The sequence below is a fragment of the Notamacropus eugenii genome, chromosome 2 (genome assembly GCF_028372415.1).
Source record: "Notamacropus eugenii isolate mMacEug1 chromosome 2, mMacEug1.pri_v2, whole genome shotgun sequence".
In the NCBI taxonomy this organism is placed as follows: Eukaryota; Metazoa; Chordata; class Mammalia; order Diprotodontia; family Macropodidae; genus Notamacropus; species Notamacropus eugenii.
Genome location: NC_092873.1, coordinates 186,207,499 through 186,231,211, shown reverse-complemented (window position 1 = coordinate 186,231,211; position 23,713 = coordinate 186,207,499). Strand labels below are relative to the sequence as shown.

The 23,713-nt window shown below is 40.1% G+C and overlaps 1 long non-coding RNA gene across 1 annotated transcript; it reads right to left on the bottom strand.

The window, feature by feature from the left end:
- Positions 1–4,776: 4,776 nt before the first annotated feature.
- LOC140526610 (uncharacterized) lies at positions 4,777–8,980 on the bottom strand. The gene is made up of 2 exons (XR_011974442.1): positions 8,739–8,980; positions 4,777–6,585 (listed from the first exon to the last, which is right to left on the bottom strand). It is a non-coding gene; the product is annotated as an uncharacterized lncRNA (long non-coding RNA).
- Between the last annotated feature and the right edge of the window lie 14,733 nt (positions 8,981–23,713).

The window sequence follows — 23,713 nt, the reverse complement described above, 5'->3', positions numbered from 1 at the left end:
ACAAGTTCCCATGCCATGGGTTTCCTGTTCCTCTTCATGGGTTGTATTACTCCTCTAGAATATAAGCTCTTTGAGGATAAGTATGTCTAACTTTCATATGTTTGTATCCCTAGCATGATGCCTGACAAATAGTAAACACTTTATAAATGCTATATCATTGATTCTTTCAATGAATAATATTAAAATCTCATTAATTGCCTGGCACTTTGCTAAATTATGGATGTACAAAGAAAAATAAAAAGTAATTCCTGTCATTGAGGGGCTCCCCTTCTCACAATACCTTAAAATGGATATACTAAAGATATATGTGGAGGATAGCATTAGGAGAACATAGATTTTGAGCTAGAAGGGACCTTAGAAACCATTAAACCTAACTCTGTCATTTTACAGATGAAGAAATTGAGAACTAGGGAAGGAAAGTAGTTTGCCCATCACACAGCTAGTAAATAAATGTCTAAGGCAGGGCTCAAAATTGAGTCTCATTGACTCTAAGTTCAGCACTCTATTCATTGCTTCCACAGAGAAGGCACTGGTAGCTGTGCGTACTGGAAAAAGTTTCCTACAAACAGTGGCATTTGAGCGAAATCTTGAAGGAAGTCAGAGATTCTAAGAGTGAGAGGTCAGAAAGGAGAAGATGGTAAACATGAGCTATGGAGGCAAGAGATGGATTCTAGTAGGGGAGGAATAGCAAATAAGCCAGTATGACTGAAACATAGTGGTGATGGAAGGAAAGAAGGAAGAAGGAGGAGGAGGAGGAGGAGGAGGAGAATAGAAATCTAGGAAGAGACCAGGTTGTAGAGAGCTTAAACTGTCAAGTAGAAAAGTTTGTGTCTGATTTCAGAGGTAATAGGGGGCCATTGAAGTTTATTTGAAAAGGGGGTAGGGAAGAGGTGATTTGTTCAGAATTGAATTTTAGGAAAATCACTCTGCTATTTGTGTGGAGGCTGGATTGAGGGGTAAGGAGAGATATGAGGTAGGAAGATCCCTTAGAAGACTATTAAAATAGTCCAGAAGAGAGGTAAGAGGGTGAAGACCTGAACTAGGATGATAGCTATGGGAGTGAAGAGGAGAAGAACTATTCAAGAGATGTTGTGGAAAAAAGATCATCAGGATTCAAAAATTGATTGAATATCTGAGTTGGGTGAGACTGAGAATGACACTGAAGTAATGAGCCTGAGTAATTAGAAGGATGATGCTGTTGACAGTCATAGAGAAAAGGACTGGATTGGGGGGCAGGAAAGATGAGCTTTGATTTGGACATTTAGTGCTTGAATTGCCTACAGGATATCCAATTCAAGATGTCTAAAAGGTAGATGGAAATGCAGTACTTGAGCTCAGAAGAGAGACTAGGACTGGATATATAATCTGTGAGTTGTCTTCAAAAGGATGATAATTAAACTACTGATGGGATGTGACAGAGAGAGAGAGAGAAAGAGAGAGAGAGAGACAGAGACAGAGACAGAGAGACAGAGAGAAACAGAGAGAGAGAGAGAGAGAGAGAATATAGAGAGAAAAGGGAAGAGGGTCCAGGAGGGAGGTTGAGGGACACATTCAGTTGGAGAAAATGACATGGATAAAGATCCAACAAAGAAGACTGAGGCATGAGAGATTAGGCAGCTGAACTTAGTTCACCAACCTATTTATAATTTCTAATCCTAGAAAGCTTCTGGGCCTGGAGAAAGGGCAGGATACAGAATTGAGATGTCAGAGTAGCAGGAAGAAGCATAGTCTAGATCCTCTAGTATGAGCACTAGACCAAGTCCATATTCGGAAATCCAAGAAAAGAGTCCTAACAAGTTATTTTTTCCCCCACTCCAGTTTGACATAGGGAATCAGACAGAGAGGTCTGTGGACACTGGGAATAAGGTCTGGCCAGGTGCAGGACTCCCAGGTGAATTGGAACCTAAGGTTGTGTCACTTTGAACTTGCAGAGGTTCCCAGCTGACTGATAGTGACTGTGCCCACCAAAGTCTACTGGAATTTCCAACCATGGACAAGGCCATAGAAATATTGCTCAGACCCACACCCAGAAACTTTCAGAGGTCACACTAGGGGGAAAGTGATCAAACTACTCTGGATCACATCACTTTGGGAGCACTGAACACTCACAAGCACTTAGTGTTAGCTGTCCCTGAGATACTGGAATGACACAACACTCCATACCTCTAGTAAGTAACAGAAGGACCCAAGTGGGTAAAATCTCAGGCCTGACATTCCTCCCAGAAGTGCCTAGAATCCATTCCATTATAAAGACCAAAGTAAAAAAGGAGAGGGGAAAAATAAGCAAGCAAAAAGAGAATCCCACTATTAAGAGTTATTATCATGACAGAGATGCCCAAGATACAAAACCAGAAAAAGAGAACGACTCTAAAACAGCTATAAGGAAAGCCTCAAAGTAAAACAGCTTGAGCACAATCCAACCAGAATTTCTTAAAGAGATGAAGCAATAGTTTAAAAAAAATAAAGAACTAATGATTTAAAAAACAAATAAAAGAGCTAGAGGGAAAAAATGGGGAAAAATTATGGAAGAAAGATTTGGACAATGAAGTAGCAACTTGGCACAAGAGCAATAAAACCTTACTCAAGAAATAAACTCCCTGAAAATTAGAACAGACAAAACAGAAGCTAATGACTCCACCAAGCAACAAGAAATACTATAAAGCAAAATAAAAATATCAAAAACTTAGAATAAAATGTGACATATCTCATAATAAAGACAAGTGACTTGAAATCTGAGGACAGATAATTTAATAATCGTTGGACTACCTGAAAATTGTAACCAAATAAAGAGCCTAACATTCTATTTCAGGAAATCATAAAAGGAAAACTGCCTCAATCTCTTGGAACCAGAGGGTACAGTAAAAATAGAAAGCCTCCTTGGATCATCTCCTGATAGAAGTCCCCAAACAAAAGTCCCCAAACAAACTCAGAACTTCCAGGTCAAAGAAAACATACTGCAAGCAACCAGAAAGAAATACTTCAGCTACCAAGGAGTCACACTAAGGATCATACACAGTTTAGCAATCACTACTATAAAACAGGGGAGAGTTTGGAATACAATATTACAGGAGGCAAAACATCTAGGCTTACCACCAAGAATAATTTACTCAGCAACTGAGTAAAATCCTATAGGGAAATAAATGGATCTTTAATGAAATAGAGGACTTCTAAGCATTCCTGAACAGAGAACAGTAGAAATTTTGAAATATAAACACAGGAGTTAAGAGAAACATAAAACTGTAATCATAAGGGACCTCCAAAAAAATAAACTGTTTATATTCTAACATAGGGAGATAATACATATCTCCCCTCAGAATTCTATATCATTAGGAGTTATTGAAAAGGAGGGAAGCCTAATTAGACAGAGCGCCTGTGAGTGGTTCTATTCTGTTCTGTTTAATGTTATGTTTAAGAAGACTGGAAAGTGAGGGACAAGATTAATATACTAGGGTGAGAATGAGAGAGGAAGGATGGGGAAAAATGATTTCAGATGATTAGGGTATCCAAGTAGGAGTGTATACAAATAAAGAGAAGGGCATCTAAACTGGTCGATGGAAAGAAAAATACATTCATAGGCCTACATATTTGAGTACAGGAATACATTTCACTGAGAAGAAAAACAGAAGAGAATGAGAAAAAGGAAAAAGGAGTAATAAAAAGAAGGATAAATTAAGAGAGGGATTAGTCAAGCAAAATAAACATTTGACATGATACATCTATTCCTGTTAAAAGAAAAACTAAGGAAAAGAGTGAATCAGAGAGGGAGTGATACGTAATAGCAGGCTAAGAACTTAAGTACAACTCCAGGCAAGTAACAAGGTCTGGTCTCTGATGTCTCATGGCTGTCACCCACGTCAAATGATCACCACTGGGTCACACGGGTAACTGGCAACCTGTGCCAAAGTTGCTGCTTAGTGTCAACAAGGTGGCTTGGGATGGATCCTCAGCTCTCCTTCTTTCCCCTTGCCTTCTCTCCAAGAATGCAATTACTGTTTAAGGGGGCAGCTCTCATATCGGTTAATTATACTGAAAGTCACTCAGAAGATACCAGAAAATATGGTCTTCTCAGGCTGATTTAGCTTTGCTGAACTCTCTCCAGAGGCCAGTTTGAGAGAAAGTTGTTTCTATTCAAATCTAGGAGATCTTGTCTTTCCAATGGCAGTCTCTGTTTCACCACAGTTAAGAGGAAAATTCTCTTGGGGGAGAGTGGGTATGGGTGGGCAGGCAGGGGAAAGAGAACTTAGTTTCATTTCCAGAAAAGCAAAGGGCTAACAAGTGTCTTCTGCGTTTTGGAACTGATACCTACATAGCTTTAGAAACCTAGATTTAGAGCTTGAAGAAATCTTAGATGTCATCTGCTTCAACCACCTCCTTTTACAGATTAGTATACAGGAGGCACAGAGAGATTGTGCCATGCACAAGGTTATACCGGTCAGAAGTAGCAATCAGAATTTAAACTAAGATTCTCCAACTCCAAATCCACCCCTTTTAAAACATTTACTAAAGAGGCAATTAGGTGGCACAGTTAATAGAGTATTAACCCTGGAGTCAGGAGGATCTGTGTTCAAATCCAGCCTCAGGCACTTGACTCTTAGTAGCTGTGTGACCTTGGGCAAGTCACTTCTCCCCTCCACAAAAACAAATAAAATAAAAACAATTATTACACAATGCTACCTTGGTGTAATCTGGGACAGTTTCCTTGAAACAAGAAACAATTAGGACTCTTTAGGATGACAAAAATTATTTAGCAAAAGACAAATTCAAAGAAGTAGTCCAGAGTTTTGTTTTGTTTTATTTTGTTCGAATCATCTCTCCCTTTTCAGAACCTTTCCCTCTCTAACTGGGCAGTTCCCTTGGGTTGAAAAGAAATGTCCAAAGGCTGTTGTGATTGCAGAATTAAAGATTTATTTGTCAATGCCCCCTATTCTGGGCAGAAGCATTTCGGGATAGGTTTGTTCTGCCCTCCTCAGTTTCTGCCTCCAACCTATTCTCAGGAGGTACCTCAGAGACAAGAATCTGCTTGACTTTGCTACCCAGAAATCCACACATTCCCAAGTCCCCAGTGGCTTCGTTTCTGTCATCACTGATTTGGTCTGCTGATTGACGGCTGTAATCAACAACGTGCTGAGGGTGCTTGTCTGCCTCACCCTTAGAGCTGTTGTTATAGTTACCATGCGAGTTGGTCTCCTTCTTTCCTTTTTGTCCAGATGTGCCTCCCCCAAAACTCCCTTTCCCACTCCAATCAATACTGTACCTATCAAATATTTCTATCAACTATCCAATCAATGCTCCCCCATTTAATATGCATTTCCAAAGCAGATTAAATCCAGGGCAAAATAGCCTCACTCTGTTTCTTCCCTCTAACCTCCATTTTTAGGACAGAAAGAATGGTTTAAAAGTCCAATCTGGGCCATAATCTCATCTTCCTCTGGTGATACTTTTTCATGAAAAAACAGCAGAGCACCACAAGCACAGCAATCAATAACGAAATGATGATCCAAACAATCAAGGCTTTCTCTTGTTCATGAATGAAGAAACAGTCTGGCAGAGACTCCAGTTGAGCTGACTCTAGCTTCAGGAATGGTTTGGAATCCCAATGGGAGCAGAGCCAACCCTTGTTCTTTTGAAAGCACCAGCAGGGCTCCCATGAGATCCAGTCCGTCCCGTTCCATTTGGCCCAAACCACATTCTTATCTTTCAGATTCTCCATGGGGATCATATGGGTAGTATAAACCTTGGTATAATTGAGTGGGAATGACTAAGATTAAGCTATAGCATATGATAAAGGCACATCTAACCCAGTAGTTGACTGGTCGTGATGACCCATGAATTGTAGAGGGGATGGATCACCTCTGTGTGGGTCACTAGCAAGGCTGTCCAGATTTTAAGTAAGGACTCTGGGACACTGGCCCTCCAAAAAACCCTTGAGAAATAGGAGTTTCTCAATCTAGAGATTTTATGTTCTACGTCCTCCCATTACATGACTCTCATTTCTATTGGACATATAGAACTGCTGAGGACGCTCTTACAAACTTACTCAGCCCTGTACAGCCAGAACAAAATCTGGGGGATTCTTGAAATCAGATTTTCACAAATATGGCAGTGGTCTTGGCTACATCCAAGAGAATGTCCTCTATTGCTAGAGTCAGACACTCACTCTGATGGGCATGATACCAGATATACCAGATAGGGGTAGCACGCCTATTAGATTGGCCAAGTTGACCCCAGTCCAGAAGACATATTTAGATTAGCCCAGTAAGTGAACAAAGTATTTCACTAGCACTTGTTACATCTGAATATAATGAGGATAGAGGTGTCTTCATTTACTGTAATTGTGTAAATGTCCCACCACCCATAGGTAATTGACAATAGAGCAAAACATAAACCCTCATATAACTTCTTCTTCTCAGTGTGTCTTTTATGGTGGTAGTATGGTCCTTTGGCTACTTGACACCTTTGTAAGAAAGTAAGGAAATGGAAAAAAGTGGTTCCTTCTGCTAGCGAGTTCTGGCATGTGTTTCAGGACTGCTAAGACACAGGACATCCAGACTGGAAAAATCAAGCAGACACAGTGGCTTGGGATTCCTGTAAAAGAAGAAAACTGGTATAGCCCCCTGGGAATCATCTTGAGATTTTTACATCACTAATGGACTGAAGCCTTCTCAACATAACAATGGAGGAAACTCCCCTCCATTTACCTCTTCCTGACATGGAGTCAGCCATCAGGGACCCACTTGCCACCCATAAACTATCTGTCATGTCCGATGACTAATTTCTGTCTAGTCATGAACTATTCTGTCAGTGATCCAAGTCACTCCTCCAGCCTCCTTACTGTGGATCCCCAAAACCAACTCAGAAAAACATTACCTGGGTCTTTTTAATTTTGACCCTCTTCCCCACCATCCTCAACTCTTCTTTCCCCTTCAATATTATAGGATCATAGAGTTAGAGCTGGAAGAGATCTCAAAGAGCCCCTAATTCAAACCCCCTCATTTTACAGATGAGCAGCTGAGGCACAGGGAGGTTAATTTACTTAATTAAAGTATATATACAGGTATATCAAAGGTGGGACTTGAACCCAAACTCCCAAACCTGAGAGCCAGTGTTCTCACACACTGCCGTTTTGTCCAGCTCTGATAAGTGAATTTTTTGTATTGTCTTTCCTCTACCAAGTCTACTTCCTGACCATCTCCACATCAGGTCACCACTTAGGCCATCATTTCCACTTATTCCCCAATAGCACCTTAAATTTCACCCTGGGTCCCCTGACTCTGATATGTGAGCTTATGTTAATTCTGTCTAGTCCCAGACCTCTATATAATGTCCTATCTACTCTCCCTTTACCCTTCCTCCCTCCTTTCTGTTATCTCCTCCCCATTAGAAGAGATGCCTTTTGAGGGCAGGGCCTATCTTCCTTGCTTATATTTGTATCACCAACACTTAGCACAATTCTTGGCACATAGCACATACTTGAAAAATGTTCTGTTTCTCTCCCTCCCTCCCTCCCTCCCTCTCTCTCCCTCTCTCTCTCTCTCTCTCTCTCTCTCTCTCTCTCTCACTCACTCCCTGTCTCACTCACTCTCTCTCTCTTTCCCTCTCTCTCTCTATCTCTCTACTTAGCTCTCTCTCTATATCTATCACTATCTCTATCTATATATTTACTTATTTCTCTCATCTACTTCTATCTCTATTTATCTACTCATCCTTGTCTCTCTCTTTCTACTTACCTATTTCTATCTCTAACTACATCTATCTACTCATACACCACATTTCTATCTCTTATCTACTTATCTCTTTCTACCCCTCTCTCTACTTATATACCACATTTTTATCTCCTATCTACTTATTTCTTCCTGTCTACCTGCTTACCTACCTGGACCTGGAATCAGGGAAACTTGCATTCACATTGGTCTCAAACACTCACTAGCCATGTGACCCTTAGCAAGTCACTCTGCTCATCTAAGTTTCCTCAACTGTAAAATGGGAATAATAACAGCACCTGCCTCTTAAGGTTGTTGGATCAAATGAGATAATATTCATGAAGTACTTACCACATAGTAGGCCCTTCATAAATATGCATGGTCCCTTCCCTCCGTCTCTTTCCCTTCCCCTACCCTATCTCCTTCTCTCCTCTCTCTCATTTATCTATGTCTATCCATCCATCTAACCTATCTTTTATATCTGTTTTCAGACTTTTTTTCATCTCTCATTTCTTCCTCTTTCACTCTCAATTTCACTCTAATTAGTTTCTTTTTGCTTCTGCTTTCCTTTCTTACCCCCAACTCTCCAATTTCTCTCTATTCATGGTAACCTTCTCTATTCTTCTATCCTCCTTTCTCTGTCTCCAATGATGCCCTTTCCCAATATTTACACTTTCCATTTACTAGTTTCCTCATTCTTCTGGGCTTTCTACTTCTCATTCCCTTCCCGTCCCCTTTTTACATTCAAAACTCATGTGCAACTTTCCTTTTCATTGACCACACTTCATGTCCCTTGTTTATTCCACTCCAATGGGCCTCAGGGGTCCTGACCACCTGGCCACCTTCACCTCTCTTTAATCTGTCCAAAAAGTTCAATTTCATTTGACCCCTCCAATCTTTCTTACTCTCTCTCCTCTTTGTCCTTCCCTCCCCTTTAATCTCTTCCATGGAATCCTTTGATCTTTTTTTCTCTTTCCCACCTCCTATCTCTTTCCGCAAATCAAATTATGTTCTTACTGTCCTAGATCATCTCTTCACCTTCAGTCTCCTCGGGTCTGGCATCTATCCATTTTCAAATCCACTTTTGTTTCCTTTGGAGTCAGATCTTGCAGATCTGGGGCCAGGATCTCAAAGCCCTCTGAAGCTGATCAGGGGAGCATGGCTTTACTATTCACCCCCATAGCTGGGATCCAAAGAGCTGAGAATATCTAGATCTGCCCAAGGGATCCAGGTCTGTAGACAACCTAGTTACACAGGTCTATGCTATTTAAGGCTATGCATCTATACCTGGCATCATCTTATTGGTTCCTTTTTGCTATTTTCACTGGGTTGGTGGCTACCCTTCTGTGTCCAACATGGACCCTTATTCCTCAGCAGCTCATAGGTCTCTGATTGTCCCTCTCCTCTTGTGGGCGTTGCTGGGCAAATTTGTCTTTCCTTTCCTCTACGCAGAACTCCATTTGCATCAGAACCCACATTCTGTACCCATTAAGCATTTCATTTAATCCCTATCCCAACCTTACCCTCACCAAGAAGCTGATGATAAGGCAAACTAAGCCAACTCAGTTACAGATTATGGTCTCTTGTGGATCTGTGTCCTCGTGATTCCTAATTTAATCCCCAGAGACATTCAGATATATATATTGGCTCTCCTGAAGTGGATTTTGACCTGACTATGTTGGGCATGGTGAGGGTGGAGGGAGATAGGAGAGAAGAAATTCAATATGCTGTGTGAATAGTTTCAGATTAAACCAGGAGGCATTTTCATTTCCCAGCTATGCTGATAGGAAATCAATTCCCTGAGAAGGCAATGGTTAAAAAAAGCTTGTAGTTATACCAACTTCCTGGTTCATTCTGTCCCTAAAGTTTTATCTTCTACCTGGAATCAAAGTCTGAATATACAAGGTGTCCCAAAAGTTCTATTGTTGTCTTAAGCTTTAATATTTTAAAGCTCAAATAGCTTAAGTATTTGAAAATGGCACTGTGGCCCTGAGTTTTGGAACACCCAGTGATTAAGTCACAAAGGAGTGAGGTACTTTATGCCCGAAGTTGCCCCCATTAGTACTAAAACCCTGGCATTTCAACTGAGCAATATGGTGTTAATAGAGAAGGATTGACCTCAGAGTCTGGAAGATTTGAATTCAAGTGCTACCTTTGACACATATTGGCTTGGGCAAGTCATTTGACTTCTCAGAGCCCTGTGCAACTCTCTATCATGGTGAGCTGTAGAAGAGTTGCTGCATTATATTGTGAATGCCTCATTCCAATGAAATCAGAGGTCCAGTCTATAGACCAAGAGAAGAAAAAAAACTTCAGTTTAGGTTTTGGCTTCTATTGGAAAAAAGGCTCATAAGATTCTGGGATGTGTTAGAGTTATCCTGGGCCCTTGGGAAATTGCTCTAATGTAAAGTTCAGGGTGGACCCACAGGCTCCATTTCTAGCCCTTGCAAACAACAGGTGGACAGATGCTTATTCGCCCATTTTCTTAGATCAGAGAATCCTGTGGGCATCTTGAAAATGTCCTTTGGTATGGACATAGCGATCTATGTGACTATGGACAAGTCCTTTTACCTCTCTAGGTCTCAGTTTCTCCACTTGTAGAGCAGAGGATGTGTATGGGATAGAGAGCTAGCCTTGGAGACAAGAAGACCTATGTGCTGGTGGTGAGACCCTGGACAGATCACACCATCTCTTAGTGGTCCCAGGAAACTCTCTGAGACTTACCAGTTTTAGGACGGGAGACAACCTGTATTGGTAGGTGTTCCTCACCAGGACTTCCTGATATGGTTGAAATAAAAAACAAAATAAAACAGATCATACTGCTTACCCACCTGTATCACAGGATTATTGTGAGACTAAGTATGAAAACATATAAAGATCTGTGTAAACCATAATGTACCACATAAATGAAAGCTATTATTGTTTTTACCCAGAATGCGTGGGAATATTGAGTTGCTTAATCAAACACAGCCTCCTCTCTTTCCTCTCGTTTTGAAGTGAACAGCTAACCAGTGAGTATTAATTAATTCTCTTTTTAAATGATGGTCTTTTTTTTCTCATAACTATCACTTTGCAATGACTGCCTCAACCAGCCTATACTCCCTCAGAATTTTCCCTTCTATGAAAGAAGTATATTTAAGTAAAATAAATCAACATATTAATCATGTCTGGCAGCGTATACCTCATTCTGCCCCAACAGTTCACCACCTCTTTGTTAAGAGCTGGCAAGCAATAAGGGTTATTTCTTCACTGACCTTCACAGACCAGGATTTATATGAGTCTTTACAAATACACTGTTTCTATTCCTAATGGCACCTTTTTGTCCTGAATTCCAGAGTTCCAATTGAACCTGTATCTGCCAGTCTTTCATTAGACCCATTGTGAAAATGGGTGAGATTTTGTCAATCTCAATAGTATCCAACTGCAGAGATGAAGAAAGGAAAGCTGGGACACCGGTTTGACATTTGGTCATTATGTCCCTCTCACAAAGCCAGGTGCCATGGCAACCACTTGATCCTAGAGATTTGGCTCCAGCAAGCATGTTCCTTTAGGTCAAACAAAATCATTCACAGAGCTGCTGTGGGTCCAAGATAAAGATGCATGAGTCTGTGTGCACATGCACATGTGTGCATATGTATTTTCTTAAAATCTCCATTGCCAAGTCCCTAGTCTTTTTCAAAATATCTCTTATATAGTTCCTTCCCTCTCCACCCTCATACCTATCTGATTTCTTATCAAGTCACACCCTGAATGGCTAGATCCAGGTTTTCCATTCTGTCTGTAGAGATCTACTACACTGATTTATCCTGAAGATAGCTTTTTAATTGGAGCTGGGGGAGGAAAAGGAATAAGCATTTATATAGTATGTACTATATGCCATCCACCCTGCTCAATGTTTTTTTTTAAATAAGTATTATCTCATTTGTTCCTCACAACAACCCTGTTAAGTAGGTGATATTATTACATCCATTTTACAGTTGAGGAAATGGAGACAAACAGTTCTCTTAGGTCTGTTCATTTCACTCTTTATTATTTCATGCAAGTCTTTCCATGGTTTTCTAAGATCACTGAGATCATCATTTCTTACAGTACAGTAGTATTCCATCACAACCATATACCACAATTTGTTCAACCATTCGCCGACAGATGGGCATCCCTACAATTTCCAGTTCTTTGCCACCACAAAGAGGGTTGCTATAAATATTTTAGAATGTGTAAGTTCTTTTACTTTTAGATAGAGTAGTGGTATTGCTGGATCAAATCTTTGGGCATAATTCCAGATTGCTCTCTAAAATACAGGCATATATTAGGTGCCTACTATATACAAGACATTTTGCTAGATGCTAGGGATACCATAACAAAAAACAATAGAACCAAATCCCCACTATCAAGGAGCTTATGATCTATGTGACAAAGTAAACCTTATACACATGAATCCATCAGAAGACAATTAAAAATAGGATATGATACTAAATTAGTATAAGAGCTATAGAACTAGAAGGACCTAAGAGATCATTTAATTCAATCCTCACACTTTACAGATGATGAAACTGAGACCCAGAGAAGTTAAGGGACTTGAACAAGGTCACATAAGTCCTCTGACTCCAAATCCTTAACACCACAGGCTCTTACCCTGTGGTCTATGACACATAAAATTTTTTTTTGTCAAGTGTATTTTAATATAATTAAATTATCACATTGACTCCTAGGTCACAGATCACTCTAGTATATCATGATGTATCTTTTTGATGCTTGGGAAGTTAAAGGGCAGTAAGTTTTTGTGGCCCCATGGATAGAGCAATGGACCTGGAGTCAGGAAGTCCTAAGTTCAAATGAAGCTTCAGACACTGACTAACTGTCTGTGGCTTAATCTCTGTTTGTCTCAGTTTGCTCAACTGTAAAATGGGTATAATAATATCACCTACCTAGCGGGGTTGTTGGGAGGATCAAATGAGATAATATTTATAGAAAGCATTTAGCATAATGGCTAGTAGATGCTGTATAATGGCTTTTATAAGGTAACCAATTACATTAAAATATACTTAACAATTTTTTGGTAATTCTTTGTATTCTATTTTATGCATTTAAAAACATTCTGAGAAGGGGTCCACTGGCTTCACCAGACTGCCAGAAAGGTCTATGACAAAAAAAAAAAAAGTTTTAGAATGTCTACCTTAAGCCCTGCTGCATCCCCTCAGGAATATGTGATGTAGATACAGGCTGTGGCAATTAGCAAGAGGCAGCTCTGCCCTTTTTCCTAAGAAAAGTTGCCCTACAAACTCTCAGCCCACAAAGTATATTCAATCTCGATGTCAAAGTCACTCAGGGTTATCCTTTGAATGATATAACCACAGAGACAGCCTTGTTCAACAATCTTCTCGTCATTGAAATCAAGCGAGACATAAAACAGGGAGACATCTTCTCATCAAAGGTGACCTCCACTACAGTGGAAGAGATCCAACTCAGAGTCCAAGTTGCTGAGCACTCCCTATGGAAGTTAAGGACTTACAGATATATGTTCCTGTTTGTAGATGGCATCATGCCAGTCAATTCACATTTCAGAACCTTCTGGAAGAGGTCTGTGACTATTCAAAAGAGCTTAGACTAAACATAGAGAGAATCAAGCACATAAAGCATGCCCAGCTGCCCAGATTATGACATGCAATTATACAGACAACTTAAAGAGCTCATCTCTATATGTGTGTGTGTGTGCGGGTGTGCGTGTATGTTTTGTATGTGTATATATGTGTGTATATTTGTATGTGTATATATGTATGTATGTATGTATATATGTATATGTGTGTGTATATATGTATCACTGTGCCACAAAACTCTACTTCTCCTTACTGCCTATAGCATCAGTATATAGAGTATGTATATATACACATACATGTATATACATAAATGTGTATGTATATACATGTATGTGTATATAGAGTATGTATATATACACATACATGTATATACATACATATCTATGTACACACAGTATATATATATAGTATAGATTGCAAATAGCAAGTGTATTGTACATATAGTTATCACTTCCATATTGCAGGGGTTAGGGGCATGGCACCCCCATGATCCAGAAAATCTGTGTAAAATTCCTTGGTCCTCCCTTTGTACCAGAGAAGTCTGAATTTTTTCTTTTTCTTTTATTGGCTCTTTAAAGTACCTTATTGTAAAATTTGGGTTAAGTATTTGGTCACAGTCTCTGAGTCATCTGCTGGTCTTTGAGTGTAGTCTGTGGCTTCTGCAAAACTCCCCCAAAATTCCCATTTAATTTCTTATGCCGACTCACAATATATCAAAATTGCAATAGGGAAAGTTGTGATGTGGAAGGGACATGTATATAGAGTATAGGGCACATATATAGGATATAGTTAAAGTATTATTATTATTTATTCATTCAGTCATGTCCAAATCTATGTGATCCTATGTACTTTTTGTCCATAGGGTTTTCTTGGCAAATATGCTGGAATGGTTTACTACTTCCTTTTCTAGTATGTCCCCATTTTACAGATGAACTGAGGCAAATAGGGATTAAGTGACTTGCTCAGGGTCACACAGCTAGTAAGTGTCTGAGGCCGGATTTGAACTCAGATCATTCTGCCTCCAAGCCCAGTGCCCCATCCATTGCACTATCTAGTTATCCCTTGTACAGAGAATATACATATATGTTAGTTGTTCTTTGTCCTTCATTCTCAAAGAGGACTAATGACATCCTGGGGTGATGTCTTGATTTGAGAGTGAATTGGATTCAAGTGAGGAAGAGCTGGGCAAAATCATCAGCCTTACTGTCTCCTCCAGAGTCATCCAAGTCCAGTAGCAAGACAAAAGTCAAAATGACTGACAATGGCCTGGGATAAATTCAGGTCTATCCTAGACTTCAATTTGTCTGAGACAATACCCATTCAATGGCTAAGGGTGAGGTAGGAATTGAGACAAAAGATGGCCTAATTTTCCATCACAAAATAGCAATCTGGTATGTCTACATATATGTATATGTGCATGTTTGTGCATATTATACATACTCCACACACATATGGATGTGTACACACATACATGTAAATATATGCATATGTGTGTATATATGTCAGGCAAACTACACATGGACAATGAGTTAGACCCAGGATTAACGAGAAGGACGAGGAAGAGGAAGAGGAGCTACCAGACTGGATTGGCTTTCAGGGAACTGCAAAGTGTCTCTAATAACCCATGTTTCTCCTCCAGTCTTTTTAGAACCAATATTCTAGCAGCATTGCAATATTATTATGAATGACAGAAAATGCTTGTTCTGGGCTATGCCTGACTCAAATCATTCATGGCTTGGGATTAGAAGGAAGAGACACTGATAGATCTTCTAACTAAAGGAAGTTTCATTAACAATGGCACAGAAAGGATATTTAGCAAGGATACAACACTGATTGAATTGGGCACAGTTTCTCTGCCTCTCTATTTGTCATGGTGAGGCTCAGCCTTCTGTATGGGTCAAGCCCAAAGAAGCTCCCAACTCCTCCTTTGATGGATTTTTGTACTTAGGTGATTGGGAATCTATGCCAATAGTCCGAGTTTTCATTCTCTGGAACAATTAAGTTCTGAGGATAGTTTAGTTGTTTTTTAGGGGGAAGGAGGAAAGCCTAATCTATATGGCAGGGACCTCAGCAGATGTTGCTCCTACCACCACTAGGGTCTCCAAAGAATTACAAATGAGTGTCACTCAGAGGACAGTGGAGAGATATCTGATGGAGTGAGTAAGCTATGACATATAATGAAGGAAGAATGGCGAAGAAGCCTTAGAAAAAATGCTGTCATCAGAGAAATGTATGAGTACGCTCACATAGTGAGAGAGAGGTGTAAGCAACAGATGGAGATGTGATAATATTTGTACACATAGTTCCTGATACAAGGTAGGCGTTTCAAAAATACTTTTTCCCTTCATCTACTCCTATCCATGTATTCTACTGGTAACCTTGTGAGGTTGGGAAAGGGTGAAGTATTTCTCAGGAAGTCTGAAGATGCGTCTCACAGAGATCTTAGTACAGATATGGATATTCATCTAAATGGATGAGGGAACCTTCACGGAGAGAAGACCCAGATTCTCTTGAATCCTGGCCCAATATGATTCCCAGGTCTAAACTGTGTTTCTAGTGTAAAGTGTAGCAGATTAGGGTTAGCCAACCAGTTGTCACAGGAGCCACATCAAACACTTCCTTGCCATTAGCCAGATATGCGGTGTCCTCATTCCACACCCCATGAGTTTTATCCAGGAAAGATTTATCTTCAATATCTCTTTCTCTGACCAGTGTGTTCATACAGGGGTACATGCATAGCCTATTTACCGGTCAGAGAATGTACCTTCCCTGGGGAGCAAGAGCTGAACCTAGAAAAGATTTATGACCCATCCCTTGGGCATCTAAGATGTCAAGTCAAAAGGGTGGTCCATTGAGGGCATAACATCACCTTATATGGAAGAAATAGAAGCAGAGAACATTAGAAACAACAGAGACTTAAAGACACAGGATGCTAGTATCAGAAGGGACCTTAAAGACCGTCTAGTACTCTAACATGTACTTTGTATATTCTTTACATATGTCTTGTGTTTGTTTATATGCTTACCTTGTTTGGTAATGGAATATAAGCACCTTGAATGCAGAGACTGTTTCATTATTTACCTCCATATTCCTTGTACCTAGAGTGGCACATAGTAGGCACTTAGTAAGTACTTGTGGTTCTTTTTGTTAGAGGCAACATCTCAACATTGATATCGCAGAAAGGAAGAAAGAAAACAGGCACTTAAGCACCCACTATGTGCCAAACAATGTGCTAAGCTCTTTGCAAATATTATCTCATTTAATAGAACAACCCTAGAAGAGTTGAGGAAACTGAGGCAAACAGAAATGAAATGAATTGCTCAGGATCATACAACTAAAATGTGTGTGAGGTGAGATTTGAATTTAGGTCCTCCTGCTTCAGGGCCCAGTGTTCTATCTACTTTGCCACCTACCTGCCCTGAAAATCCATTTGAGTATTTAGATTAAAACAACTCACATTAATTTAGCATGTTTAGGATTTGCAAAGCTCTTTCCTCATGTATCCTGTATCCTTAGACGTTTCCAAAACTCTGAGCTCAAAAAGATCATGTTTAATCTTCAGGCTGATCTAAAAGATCACTTTATTTTTAGCTTATTGTACCCACTAACAATTTACTCTGGAAAAATCTCCCAATATAGTTTGTGTCTAGCTTTTCACAAATGTGGGCACCAGGATCCTTAGCTTCCATACAAGCACTAAAGGTAACAAGCACATTTTGGGTACAGGACAATATTACCTCATCTCACAGAAAAGCAAAAGATTCAGACGACTCATAGGAATTCATAACTAGATGCTGAAAACATGTAAGAAACTCAGAGTAGTAAATCCAGTTCCTATCCATCCTTCGAAGCCCAGTTCAAGTTCTATTATCATCTTCATGAAGTCCACTCAAGCCAGCACTCATTGACTTCTCCTTTCTCTGAATTATAATCAAGCTTTTAATTTTATTCAGCCTTACATTATGTGCTCATCATTTCATGTTTTAAACCACTCTCCTACTACAGAGTAGTCCATCTCCCTTTCCCTTTCCCTTCACTTAAGTTCTGTTTGCCTCAGTTTTTTAAACTATAAAATGAGGATAATAATAACACCCACCTTCCAGGGTTGTTGTGAGGATCAAATAAGATAATAATCTTTAAGTGTCAAGCACAGTGCCTGGCAGATAGTAGGTGCTCTATAAATATTAGCTATTATCATTATTGTTGTTTGTTGTTCAATCATTTTCAGTGATGTTCAACTCTTCATGATCCCCTTTTCTTGGCAAAGATACTGGAGTGGTTTGCCATTTTCTTCTTGAGCTTATTTTACAGATGAGGAAATTGAGGCAAGCAGGGTGAAAGTGACTTCTCCAGGGTCACACAACTAGAAAATGTCTGATGCCAGATTTGAACTCAGGAATGAGTCTTCCTGACTCCAGGCCTGGCACTTTATCCACTGTGTCACCTAGCTAAATTTTATTATTATTTCTCATCCTCTGCTGATACATGACTCCACTTATACACTCTCTCCCAGGACCTGCTTCCCTCCCTACCCCAATATCTATGGGGGCATGGAGTTTTGGTCTCCAGATTATGATAGGGGGCAGGGAGGGAGATGTGTGAGCCTTCTATGTTAGCATCTGGGACAAAGCCCTGGCAACCCACCCTAGTTATGACTCTGCACCAGGGGCAAAACTCAGAATTGAACCAATGAGTTAGGGAGGCTAATGTTATCCTTTAAGCAGACTGTCATGCTCCCTTGCTCTTGGGGACAGAAATACAAACCAAGCTAACTTTTGTGAGTCTAAGTAAGCAGATGCATTTTTCTTCCTTCAAAGTATCTAATGGTGCATTATATGTGTGAGTGAATTTTGTTTTTTCAGCCCTCATTCTCTTGCCAGCACCAGGAGGTACCTTTGTAGATTTGAAGAGTTAAGGCACTGGTTATGCATTGTACACATTCCAAGACAATTTAATAATTGACCTGGCTTCTAACTTATTCATAGCTTTCCAGAGGTATCATGTACCTGTGCTAGCAAAACTCCAACCTGGGTTGTTTCTGAAGGAGGGTCATGGTTTCACGACAGATTGAAACTAAAGAGACTTTCTTCTTTACCCCACTCCCAACCCCTAACCTTACTGTCCCATCTGAATGGCATGGTTGATGGAGAGCATATTATATAGTATACTGAGCAATTGGTTTAGACTTAGAATGTTTGAGCTCAAACCTTGTCTCTGACACTGACCACAGGAGAATACCTACTTCATGGAGTACATGTAAAAATTATTATATAGTCTATTAAAAAGTGCTATGTCATGTCCATATATCCACCACTCCTGAGTTTTGCTTTTTTGTCACCTATTCAAATCAGCTTGATCAAGATGAAGTCATTCAATTCATTCAACATATTTTTCATTAATTAATTAAATAGTTTTTAGTTTTCAACGTTCATTTCCACAAGATTTTGAGTTCCAAATTTTCTCCCCATCTCTCCCCTCCACCCATCCCAAGACAACATGCATTCTGTTTACCCCTTCCCCTAATCTGTCCTCCCTTCTATCGTACCCCTTCCTCCCTTTTCTTATCCCCTGTCCCTCTATTTTTTTTGTAGGGAAAGATAGATTTCTATACCCCACTGCCTGTATGTCTTATTTCCCAGTTGCATGTAAAAACAATCTTTAACATTTGTTTTAAAACTTTAAGTTGCAACCTCTCTCCCTTCCTCCTTCTCCACCCACCCCTCATTGAGAAGGCAAGCAATTTGATATAGGTTATACATCTGTAATTATGCAAAACACTTCCAAAACAGTCATGCTATGAAAGACTAACTATATTTTCCCTCCGTCATATCATGCCCCCCATTTATACTATTCTTTCTTTTGACCCTGTCCCTCCCCAAAAGTGTTTACTTCTAATTACTCCCACTTCCCATTTGCCCTCCCTTCTATCATCCCCTACACTTATCCCCTTCCCTCCTACTTTCCTGTAGTGTAAGATAGATTTTCATACCAAATTGAATGTGCATGTTAAACCTCTCCTTAAGCCAAATCTGATGAGAGTAAGATTCACTCTTTTTCTCTTACCTCCTCCCTTTTCCCCTCTATTGAAAAAGTTTTTTCTTGCCTCTTTTATGTGAGAGATAATTTACCCCAGTCTATTTCTCCCTTTCTCCTTCTCCCAATATATTCCTCTCTCACCCCTTAATTGTATTTTTTTAGCTATCATCCCTTCATATTCAACTCATTCTGTGCCCTCTCTCTCTTTATATATATAATCCCTCATACTAACCTAATACTGAAAAAAGTCTCAAGAGTTACAAATATTATCTTTCCATGTAGGAATGTAAAGAGTTCAACTTTAGTAACTCCTTTATGATTTCTCTTTCCTGTTTACCTTTCCATGCTTCTCTTGATTCTTGTATTTGAAAGTAAAATTTTCTATTCAATTCTGGTCTTTTCATCAAGAATGCTTTAAAGTCCTTTATTTCATTGAATGATCATTTTTTTCCCTTGAAGTATTGTACTCAGTTTTGCTGGGTAGGTGATTTTTGGTTTTAATCTTATCTCCTTTGACCTCTGGAATATCATATTCCAAGCCCTTCAATCTCAACATAGAAGCTGCTAGATCTTGTGTTGTCCTGATTGTGTTTCCATAGTGCTCGAATGTTTCTTTCTGACTGCTTACAATATTTTTTCCTTGACCTGGGAGCTCTGGAATTTGGCTACAGTATTCCTAGGAGTTTTCCTTTTGGCTTCTCTTTCAGAAGGTGATTGGTGGATTCTTTCAATATTTTACCCTCTGGTTCTAGAATATCAGGACAGTTTTCCTTGATAATTTCTTGAAAGATGATGTCTAGACTCTTTTTTTGATCATGACTTTCAGGTAATACTGTCAGCTATTTGATCCCCCCACAATCTGTAGGTCTAGAGTTCCAGAAACAGCTGCTATCACTGACCCTGTTGCTGCTGCAACTACGTCTGGGTCCTTTGCCCCCTCTACTTGCCTGGGGCTGGGGCCAGACCACTCTACTCTCTCACACAGGTCCAGTGGGTTTCTTCCACTGCCCTTCCAATTTGTCCTTGGTATTTTTAGGTTGTGAAGTCTGAAAAATGCCACAAATGCCAGTGATTCAGTTCCCCTGAGCAGGCTCAGGTCCTGTCTGTGCCAGTGCAGCCCATGCTGTATTGCACTCTGCTTACAGCCCAGCATGATAGGTGCCTCCTGCCAACCTTCCAGGCTGTCTTGGGCTGGAGATTTGCTGCACTCCTTCATTCTGTGGGTTCAGCAGCTTCAGAATTTGTTTAGAGTCATTTTTACAGGTATTTGGCTGGGTTTGGGGGGAGATCTCTAGCAAATTCCTGCTTTTACTTAGCCATCTTGGCTCTACCCCCCCATTAAGCACTTATTAAGTACCTAACTATGGGGCAGCTAGGTGATATGGTCAGTGCTGGGCTTGGAGTCAGGAAGACTCATCTTCCTGAATTCAAATCCAGTCTCATACACTTAGTAGCTGTGAGATCCTGTGCAAGTCACTTAACTCTATTTGCCTCAGTTTCCTCATCTGTCAAATTAACTGGAGAAGGAAATGGCAAACCACTCCAGTATCTTTGCCAACAAAAACCCCAAAGGGTCATGAAGAGTTGGAATCAGATTGAAAAATGACTGCAGAACAACAACGAAAAGCACCTGTTTTATGCCAGGCTCTGTGTTAGGCCCTGAAAATACAAAAACAAAGACAAGAGTGTCTGACTTCAAGGAACTTACATTCTATTGAGGGGAAACAATATGGATACAGATGAGTAAATTAAAAATAAGTATGAAATAATTTCAAATGGGGGAGAGCATTCTAAAAACTGAGGAAAATCAGAAAAGGACACTTGTAGGAATTGACATGTGACTTAAATATTCAAGGGAGGTAGGTAATATAAGGCAGACAGGTTGTGCAGTGGATAGAGTTTCAGACCTGGATTCAGGAAGACCTGAGTTCAAATACAGCCTTACTTAATTAATCACAAATACTTACTAATTGTGTGATTCTGGGCAAGTATCAGAGACTTACTAACTGTGTGACCCTGGACAAGCCACTTATCTCCATTTGCCTTAGTTTCCTCATCTGTAAAATGAGTTTGAGAAGGAAAGGGAAAAACTACTCCAGTATCTTTGCCAAGAAAACCCCAAATGGGATCATGAAGAGTCAGACACGACTGAAACAACTAACAACAACAGCAACAGGTAATAGAAGCCTTGAGAAGGCAGAGTATTCTAGGCATGGGGGTCAGCCCAAGCAAAAAAATGGAAGTGTCCACTTACAAGGAACAAGAAATGGGCAACAATGGCTAGAACATAGAGTGCATGCAGGGGAGTAGTGTAAAGTAAGCCTAGAGCAAGGGGGAAAAGTCAGGCTGTGAAGGATTTAAAGTGCCAAACAAAACAGTTCATATTTTGTCCTAGAACTGATAAGACATCAGAACTTCTTTAGCAGGGGAGTGATACAGTCAAACCTGAGCTTTAGGTGGCTGGAGCAGTTATCAAGTTCCCAATGTGAACTGAGCGGATTCTTGTGAAATATGGAAAGAATATTGATCCAAACAATAATGAAGCACAATTACAGGGCACTCATGATGAAACATGTGACCCATCTCCAGAGGGAAAGGGAATAGACACACAAGGTAGATTGAGGCATATGTGTATACATGCATTTGTATATGTGTTTTTATATTGTATATATTATATTATTACATATAATATAATATATAATATTGATATATTAATATTATTAACACCAATAAGTCAACATTAATAATAATAAATATTATTAATAATATTAATATATCGACAATGTAATAGAGTATATAATAATTATATATTATATGTAATACAGTATATTATATAGTATATATTTATATATGTGTGTTTATAAATATAAACTTACACACATATACATATACATGCCTCTGGAATTGTGGGTAGTCGTTGTGTTGATCAGTGCTCTTTTCATGTCTCACAAGTATCAACTCAAGTCATAGTGTGAATTTCATGAGTGCCCCAGTCTTCAGAAGCTCAGGTATGATTCTATTAGGCCCTTGCTCAAGAAATATTGAATTCCTATTACTTCTAGGAAAAATGGAAATTCTTCTATTTGAAATATATATGTATATACATGTGTGTGTAACATATATACACATATAATAAACATGTTATATACTTAGAGATGAGAGAGACAGAGAGATGGAGACAGAGAGAGAGACAGATGCAGACACTGATACACAGAGAGAGACAGAAAGATAGGGAGGCAGAGACAGAGAGGCAGACAGAGAGATATAGAGAGAGACAGAGACTGAGAGAAAGACAGACAGACAGACACAGACCTCGATACAGAGAGAGAGATAGAGAGAGAAAGAAAGGGAGGCAGAAACAGAGAGGGAGACAGAGAGAGAGAGATGGGGGTGAGAGGAGGGAGACAGAGAGACAGAGAGAGGAGACAGAGGCAGAGATGCAGACACTGATACACAGACAGAGACAGAGAAGAAGAGACAGAGAGACATAGAGTGGGTGGAGGGAGACACAGAGACAAAGAGAGAGAGAGGAGGCAGAGGCAGTGAGGGAGGGAGACAGAGAGATGGAGACCGAGAGACAGACAGAGAGAGACAGAGAGATGCAGACACTGATACACAGAGAGAGACACAGAGGGAGGCAGAGACAGAGAGAATATACAGGAATTTGTTTTGCTTGGGTATATAAAGAAAGGAGAAGTGTTGTCCGTTATTCTCCTGGTGGTGAGGAAACTGAGCTGTCCAGGAGGCTTTGTGGCTAACCAAAGCTGCAAGCCCAGCAAGTAACAGAAGCGGGATTAAGTTCCGAAACAGTGCCTTTTGGCGGAGTGGGGTGGGGAGCGAGCTCACCCTGCGGTGTCGGTGTCCGGTGTCCGGACCTGCCTCCTTTCCAGCTGAGAGGACAAAGCCGGCTCGTTCTCTCAGGCTGAGGGGCGAAGCTTCAACCACTGAGGAAGCACAAACGAATGGTAGGGTTACATTGCTGAATGGGAATGGCAGTCATCCCCTCCTTCTTAATAAGAATGAAGAGAGGCTGTAAACGACACCTAAGCACCTCCTTAAGTCCGTCACTTTGTACTGTCTTAGCTAAAGATCGAGGCTGCGTGGTTCAGCCACGATTTTTTTAAAAATTAACTCAGGCTGGAAAATCTGTATGGATATTCCCCTCAGCCTGGTGTAGTGGTGGAAAGCAAGCAGGAGCTTTTGCAAGTTTAACAGTTCAGTAGTTGGAATGCCAAAAGGTGATGTCATCGTTTACCGACACCCGGAGGCAAAATCCTCACACTTGTTCAGTCAACACAAATCTGATGGGGTTCCAACTGAGTGTATTTGGAGGCACATTCCCCCCAGAAAAAGCTACTGGAACAGCCTTAGAGGTGCTTGGTG